The sequence below is a fragment of the Parasteatoda tepidariorum genome, chromosome 8 (genome assembly GCF_043381705.1).
Source record: "Parasteatoda tepidariorum isolate YZ-2023 chromosome 8, CAS_Ptep_4.0, whole genome shotgun sequence".
NCBI classification, from domain to species: Eukaryota; Metazoa; Arthropoda; class Arachnida; order Araneae; family Theridiidae; genus Parasteatoda; species Parasteatoda tepidariorum.
The window spans coordinates 30,859,696-30,868,492 of NC_092211.1; positions in this window are offsets into that span (position 1 = coordinate 30,859,696).

Below are 8,797 nucleotides of genomic sequence, written 5' to 3' on the forward strand. Positions count from 1 at the left end.
CTATTATTTAAGAAACAATATGCTTTATATATATACATATATATATGAAAATGCTCATAAAAAGTCATAATAAATCATTATATATTAAGTAACAATTTAATACACCATTATATGTGACAATTAATAAAAACTCATGACAGTAAGTAACAACTAATTTTCATAAACTGCATACATAGCAATAAATAAAAACATGTAACAATAAATCGAACAAAAATAATATATAAGGTTAATTGAGTAATATTTCCTAATGCTGTTTCAATGGTAAGATGTAAAATATAAAATTGTCAATTTAAATTATGGTAAAGGGAGACAAAATAAATATAGCAACAAATAAATGTTAAAAAACAGTATTTTTATAATTCCTTATTACAATAATGATATATAAGATATAAAAATATGCTATCTATGATTTACAAATAGATTAAAAATCTAGGAAATCAATGAAAATATAATAAGCTGCATATAACTATGTAGATAAATTTCAAATTTTCCAAATAATTTAAAAGTAATAATCAACAAAAATGTATATGAAAAATAAAAACAAATAATAATAAATAAAATTGCATAACAATAATAAAAAATGTACAGTAATTGAAAAGGTATAATGTAATAAAAATTAAATATAATACAAATAATAAGTAAACGTGATTAAATAATTGTTCAACATTAGAAACTAACTGATTATTGCGGTATGTAAAAAATAAGGGATAAAAACATTTTATATATACGTTAGGTAAATATTTAAAAAGCTAATTCTGAAAATAACGATAAATAATTAAGCAAGTTATGATATAAATAAATTATAGACTTCTATTAGTTTTCTATATATAGCCTAAGCAAATCGTAGATTTTGCACATTTAACTATATAACACCCTTTTCAAGATTTGTCCTTCTAACCTACAAGAAATAAATACATAAAATATAAATTTGAAATAAATTTTAAAAAATCATTCTACTCTATAGTAAGTAGTGGTTAAAGTTCTGAACTCTCATTTGAAGAACTGGAGTTCGATCCCCACTGGCAGCGTGAGGCCCAACCAGCTTCAAATTGATGGATACCAGCTTGTTAGGTAAGTAAGGGCGGCCTGTGCGCAGTGCTAACCACATTGCCACAATCAAGTTATTGGTTACACGAAATTATGGAGCCTTAACCTCCATTACCCCTCTTGGCCAACAACGGGCTATTGTGAGAATACTTTACTTTCACTCTATAATAAGTAAATGCAGCATGATAAGTAAATTTAATTAAGCTACAAATCTATACACCGAAGAGCCATTACATTATGACCACCCTGCTAATAACATGTAGGACCACCTTTAGCCCTCAAAACTGCTAGCACCCGCCGTGGTACTGATTCCTCAAAGTGCTGATAGGTAGTCTGAGGTATCTGGTACCAAGAGCTCCCCAACAGGTCCTGCAATTCCCTCACATTGCGAGGGGGTAGCGTGGCAGTACGAATTTGGTTTTCCAAGTAGGACCACAAATGCACTATTGGATTAAGGTCAGGTGAATTTGGGGGCCAAGACATGACTTGAAAGTCACTGGAATGTTCCTCGAACCAATCCATGACGATTCGACCCTTATGAGATGGTGCATTATCCTGTTGGTAAACACCATCCCCCGCAGGAAAAACTGGTGCAATGAATGGGTGAACTATGTTCCAGTAGCTTACAGACGTCAGGGATTGTTCTATGAGGATTATGGGTCCTAATGTGCCCCATGAAAACATTGTTCCTGGGCGAGAAACCACGAAAACCTGGGTGAGCCCATTGTTATAGATGGAGGGTGGTCATAATGTAATGGCTCTTCGGTGTATATTAGAGCAATAATATTCAATGGATAAAAATAAGAACATAATTATTCATTAATAATAAATATTTTACGAATTATTTAAGTTTCAGTAAAAACTATTTTCAACAGATTAATTAAATGTCACTCTAAAAACGATTAAATAATTTGTCAAAGAATGTCAAAATTGATTGATAAAATTGACTTAGCACGTTTTACCCTGAAAGGAAATATTTCTATCAATTCTCCAATTCTTAAACTTCCATTCAAATCTATTAGCACTCTTCTCCGTATTCAAAATTTTAACACTTGTGTAGCGAGAATAAGAAAGCAAAAAATTTTAAATTCCATCATTTTTCTTCATAAAGCCGAATCAAATCACAGACTCTTCACATTTAACCATACAACACACTTTTTACGCTTTGTCCCTCTCGCCTTCAAAAAATCCCTACACCCAACCCTTCTTTTCCATTTATTTTGAGCCCTGTGACTTCCATCTCGGCATCAAAGGGGTGGGGAAGGTAAAGGGGGAAAAGAAAATTCTTAGGGAATAATGATAATAATAATAATAACATAGAAAGAGAGAATGTGAGAAAAAAGTCGAGGAAAAAACTGGATATCACTCCCGGAAAAAGGAACAATGACATCTTTTTCCCGGCACTCGATGCGTATAAAACCCTATCAACATCTTCCCGAAAGCCCTCCCTTTCGCCCTTTTTACACCGGAGCAAAAAGGGAAAAAAAATCCGGGACTGGTGTGCGGAGAGGAAGATAAAAAAGTAATTTGAATTTGATTACAGTCATAGATTAATGCGATGAATTTTAACGAGACTAAGAAGCTGAGAATGAGAAGAAGCGCAAGAGCAAGAAGATGAAGATGAAACTGGAGGAAAGAGGAAAGTGATCCTCTTCGTCTTTCTTTCATTCTTGGTTTTTTTTTTTTCGCTCTCTATCTTAAAATTCCTAAGCTTCAATCCTTTTAGGTATAGCGATGGTTTATTCAAATATCTTGGAATTTATTATTTTTTTTAAGTCTTCATCCTTTTCGGATATCATTGCCCTAAGGTTAAGAATAGTTTCGCACGAAAGTCAAAAATTTAAGAAAGCATTCTTTTATGGGTTTTTTTTTTTACCTCTCACCCAATTTAAATAGTCGAATTTTTAATGAATCTGTGCGACTTCCATAAAAAGTTACTTAAAAAAGAACATTGGTATTTAATTAAGATAGAAATGGCGGTATTAAAGGAGAGAGAGAAAAAAAAAAGAAGAAATCTTTAAATATTTTTGTTCTAATTTCTTTTTTAATAACATACGGATTTTTCCAGCTTTTTTTCCTATTGTTTAGTACTTCAAGTATGAAGTTTAAGAGCTTAAATATTTTTAATATAAGTTTCAAATCTGAAAATTATTTCGTATTCCGGGAAATATTACAAATTAACCAAAAATTTCAGTAATAATATTTCATTGATTTATTGTAGTTAAATAATGAGTTTATTTTTTTCTCAATTCGTAAACTCACAAATTAAAGCAGACTTTGTGACTATTATTTAAGAAACAATATGCTTATTGAATATGATACTTATATTCCATTACACTATGATTACACACACTACAAGCACTTATGTCCATTTTTAGGGCTCTATCTTTTAACAGCCGTGGAAGGAGCGCCACTTTATTTTGACCGAGGTCAGATGACGGGGATAGCACCTGAGCCGTTACCTCTTTCTCCTAACAACCACACTACAACCAACGAGAGGACTTTCATCCACGACAGGTTTACCAAGCACCTTTCTGCGTATACAAGTCGGTTTTTTCGTCTGCTGTCGGGATCTAATTCACCCCCAGCTGAACCAGCGGTGTGGTAATCCACTATCCCCTTGAGGTTTAGATACTCAAATAATGCTTACATAATTTTTTAAGAAATAATTTTTCAATTATGATAAGTAGAAATTCACGTGGTAGTTAACCATACTATAATATTATATTATATATCATCATATTATATATCATCATATTATCTATCATTAAGACATCATATGATATAAGATATCATATCGTGATAAACTTACTAAATTTTACCACATTGAAAATTTTAACTCAGATAATAAAACTATATTTCATTGGCTATTTTACCAAAATCATTTGAACCAAAGAGCTTCGACAAAAATTACTGAGCTTTAGATTTCTTATCGAGCAAGAAACACAGTTTTTTTTTTTTTACCATATTCTGGTAGTTTTGTCCATACTTTCATATTATATTATAATCATATAAGATATCATATTATATATTATACATCGCTAAGAAATTATATATCATTAAGATATTATTTATCATTACATTATATGTCATCATATTATATATCATTTAGATATCATATGATATAAGATATCATATCGTGATAAACTTACATTACCAAATAAGATATCCTTATTGTGATAAACTTACATTTCCATATTTACCAAATTTTAACTTAGATAATAAAACTATATTTCATTGGTTATTTTACCAAAATCATTTGAACCAAAGAGCTTCGTAAAATTTACTGAGCTTTAGAGTTCTTATAGAGCAAGAAACACGAAAAAAATTTTACCATATTCTGGTAGTTTTGTCCATACTTTCATATTATATTATGATCATATAAGATATCATATTATATATATTACATCATTAAGATATTATATATCATTAAGATATTATTTATCATTATATTATATATCATCATATTATATATAAGATATCATATCGTGATGAGCATTTCTAAATTTTACCAATTTACCAAATTTTAATTCAGATAATGAAACTATATTTCATTGTTTATTTTACCAAAATCATTTTAACCAAAGAGCTTCGACAAAAATTACTGAGCTTTAGAGTTCTCATAGAGCAAGAATCTCAATTATTTTTTTTACCATATTCTGGTAGTTTTGTCCATACTTTCATATTATATTATGATCATATAAGGTATCATATCATATATTATATATCATTAAGATATTATATATCAATAGGAAATTATTTATCATTATATTATATATCCTAATATAATAAATCATTAAGATATCATATGATATAAGATATCATATCGTAATAAACTTACTAAATTTTACCACACTTACCAAATTTTAACTCAGATAATAAAACTATATTTAATTGTCTATTTTACCAAAATCATTTTAACCAAAGCGCTTTGACAAAAATTACTGAGTCTTAGAGTTCTTAAAGAATAAGAAACACGAAAAATTTTACCTTATTCTAGTAGTTTTGTCCATACTTTTTTCTCAATGTAAAAATTGAATTTTTAAATCTTATATATTTTAAATTATTAATCAATAAAATCTATTATACTCCGAATGCTTTTTTCTTTAAATTTTACGTCACTACCTTACCTTTTCTTATCTTGAGATTAAATTGCTTCAATATATCCTTATTTGCTAATCAATTCCTTCAAGAATAAGATAAGCATCACTGAGTACCTAAGTTGCTCATAAATCAGTAACTCAGCAATATGTAAACGATCCCTCTTTAACTTATCCACAAACTCTTGAAAAGAAGAGCCGTTTTGAGCAAGAAGATGAAATGAGGAGCTAACATCAATGGGTTATGATTTTTACTACTATACGCTCTATTAATTTTAGTAGCCGTAAAACTTTTACTGAACCTTTCCTCTTTATTTCATTCTTTCCTACTTGGCATCGAAAGGTGCTTTGTTGAAACTTTCTTTTTTTATACTTTTAAGGTGTTATTTTTAGTATCATATAAGTTGACTATTTTTCGAGGGAGATTTTAAGGTCCTGGAAGAAAAGAAGAAAAAAAAAGTGTTTGTCCAAATGAAATTGAGATTTGATAGCGTTCGAGTATAAAAGAGTAACCGTGTTGATAATTTTATCCATTGGATTTGGATACTATAAAATTGGAATCTCGAAGAATATGGTTTCAAATTACGTTCTAGAAAACAAAATGTTCCTTTTTTTTCGCCAACTGTCGTAAAATTTACAGGTTTTTGCTTACCAATTTCCGAAGATTATTTGAAGAAAAAAAATTTAAAAGCTTCAGCCTCGTTTTCTGAAGATATCAAAGAGCAGTTTCTTTTCTTATTATTTTTAATTTCTTCTTTTTATCAACATTTATTTTGAATTTTTTGTTTTTAAAAATGTTTTAGGTAGTCTTTTAAACAAAACAAAAATTATGAACGAAATAAGTCCAACTGTTTAGATTAATTATATATAAAAAAATAAAACGGTATTTGACTTATAACAAATTTTTAGAGAGATTTTCTTATTACTAAGAATTTTATTAAAAATGAAAATTATCTGAAAACAGTTTAAGTTAATATTGAAATTCTATTTAAGGTTTTGATTTCTTACTTTTAATAATATGTCGATTTTATTTATTCATTTCTTAAGATTAAAATAAGATAATTTTTGTTCAAACTTATTTTTTAAATTTATTATTTTAGGTGTTATTTTTAGTATCATATAAGTTGACTATTTTTCGAGGCAGATTTTAAGGTCCTAAAAAGAAAAAAAAAAGGGTTTGTCCAAATGAAATTCAAATTTGATAGCGTTCGAGTATAAAAGAGTAACAGTGTTGATAATTTTATACAAGGAATGTGTATGGATTGGATATTACAAAATTAAAATCTCGAAGAATATGGTTTCAAATTACATTCCAGAAAAGAAAAAAAATTTCTTTTTCTTACCAACTGTCGTAAAATTTAAGGGTTGTTGTTTACCAATCTCCGAAAATTATTTGAAAAAAATAATTTAAAGGCTTTAGCCACGATTTCTAACGATATCAAAGTACAGTTACTTTACTTATTACTTTCAATTTCTCATTTTTAGCAATATTTATTTAGAATTTTTTATTCCAAAAAAATATTTTAGGGAGCTTTTTGAACAAAGCAAATTAATTTAGGATACATTTTGAAAGAAATAGTTAATTTTTTTACTAGTTTTTAATATCTTCTTTTTAGGAACATTTTAGTTACTTAGCACTTTTTACATTTAATTTCATGTAGTTCTTCATACAGAAATACTTTAGAGATTATGGATACCTCGAGAACGTTAGCTTTTTTTGAGTATTTTGCAAACCAGCATCTATCCATCATTTAGATCAGCAATACTATCTTAGCAGGTTATCCTTTTTTTTTCTTTCTTTTTTTTAACCTTGGTACTTGAGACCCAAAACCATGCATCCCAACCTATTCTACTTTGATTACTATCTATGATTCATCGGTCATGGATTGGCAACCTGATACTTCTAGTTGGTGTACTTTTAATCATGCTATCCTTGATTTTATTTTCCTTGACGCTTGAGACGCGATCGTAAGTGGGCCCAAAACTGTGCATCCCAACCTGTTGCATTTGGATCACTATTTTTTTAAAAAATACCAATAAATCAGACTAAGCAAACCAGAATCGCCCAAGGAATAGATCAATGTCTTCTCATTGATCAAGGTTCGATCCCAGCGATGACTGGTTGATACGTGCATTGATTCCGGCTCTCTAAGATCACAATGCTGAAATAAAATTCCCCCCAATAGTAAACGGGTTATGAATATGAGCCTTCTCACTATCAGTCTAACCATGGGAGGGTTTCATCGTTATGTACTCCATGTAGTGGAAATGAGGGTTAGTTTCACTCATACCCGAGTTTCCCTCAATGCTTGATCTAAAAGTTCGCCGACCAGACTGTGTAGGGGTCAGGGAACTGTCCTTGCATCAGAAAGGTTCTGGGTTCGAATCCCGGGCAAGTCATGGATGCTCTTTCATTCTCTCTCCTTGCTGTGGAAGCAACGTTGGCCCACCTAATATGGTACCCCTGGGAAAGTGGACAACAAACCTGCCCTTCAGATGCTTGTATGTTCTCCAGGCGTTGGGGAAAAAATATATTACGAAATTATGCAATAAAATGTGGATATTTATCAAATAATTTGAGGCTGGGTAATATAGTAATAAACCTCACTTTTTGCAAAATGACATTTTTAAATTTAACACTCCCTGAGTATAATTACCATAATTTCCAGACATTCTCATATTTTCTAAGTTGGGTTTAAAATTGCTATCCGACGGTATACAATAAGAAATGCATTAGGAATAAGCAGTTTAACGGTTATAAAATGAAATAAAAGGATTTAAACCTAGCAGCATAAAGCTTTCTATTAATATAAATATTATTGTAAAAGTGTACATGTTTTAATTCACGTAGACATTGAACAAAATTATTTCACATTACTCGTAAAAAAATTTCTTTTTAAATTCACTTATAAATGTTAATCTGAATCTTTCAAAACAAAACAAAAACTAGATTAATTCTAATCATCTAATGAAAGGTTCTAAAGTACTACTATAGTAGCAAAGTAAAGTACTACTATAGTAGTACTACTATAGTAGTAAAGTACTTGGGCTGCATAGTATGCAGCCCAATATGATGCCCGAAAAAAATTTCTATATAAGGAATAAACGCTGAAATTTAAGGAGTTCCAAGATGGGCCGTGTTAATGGGCCGAAATGGGCCGAAACATTTTTTTTTCATTTTAGAATTAGCTTAAATTTGATCTTTTTTCAATTTATTCATTTTCAATGTACACCGAAGAGCCATTACATTATGATCACCCTCCATCTATAACAATGGGCTTGCCCAGGCTTTCATGGCTTCTCGCCCAGGAACAATGTTTTCATGGGGCACGTTAGGATCCATAATCCTCATAGAACAATCCCTGACTTCTGTAAGCTACTTGAACATAGTTGCAGACCAGGTTCACCCATTCATGGCAACAGTTTTTCCTGCGGGGGATGGTGTTTACCAACAGGATAATGCACCATGTCATAAGGGTCGAATCGTCATGGATTGGTTCGAGGAACATTCCAGTGACTTTCAAGTCATGTCTTGGCCCCCAAATTCACCTGACCTTAATCCAATAGAGCATTTGTGGTCCTACTTGGAAAACCAAATTCGTGCTGCCACGCTACCCCCTCGCAATGTGAGGGAATTGCAGGACCAGTTG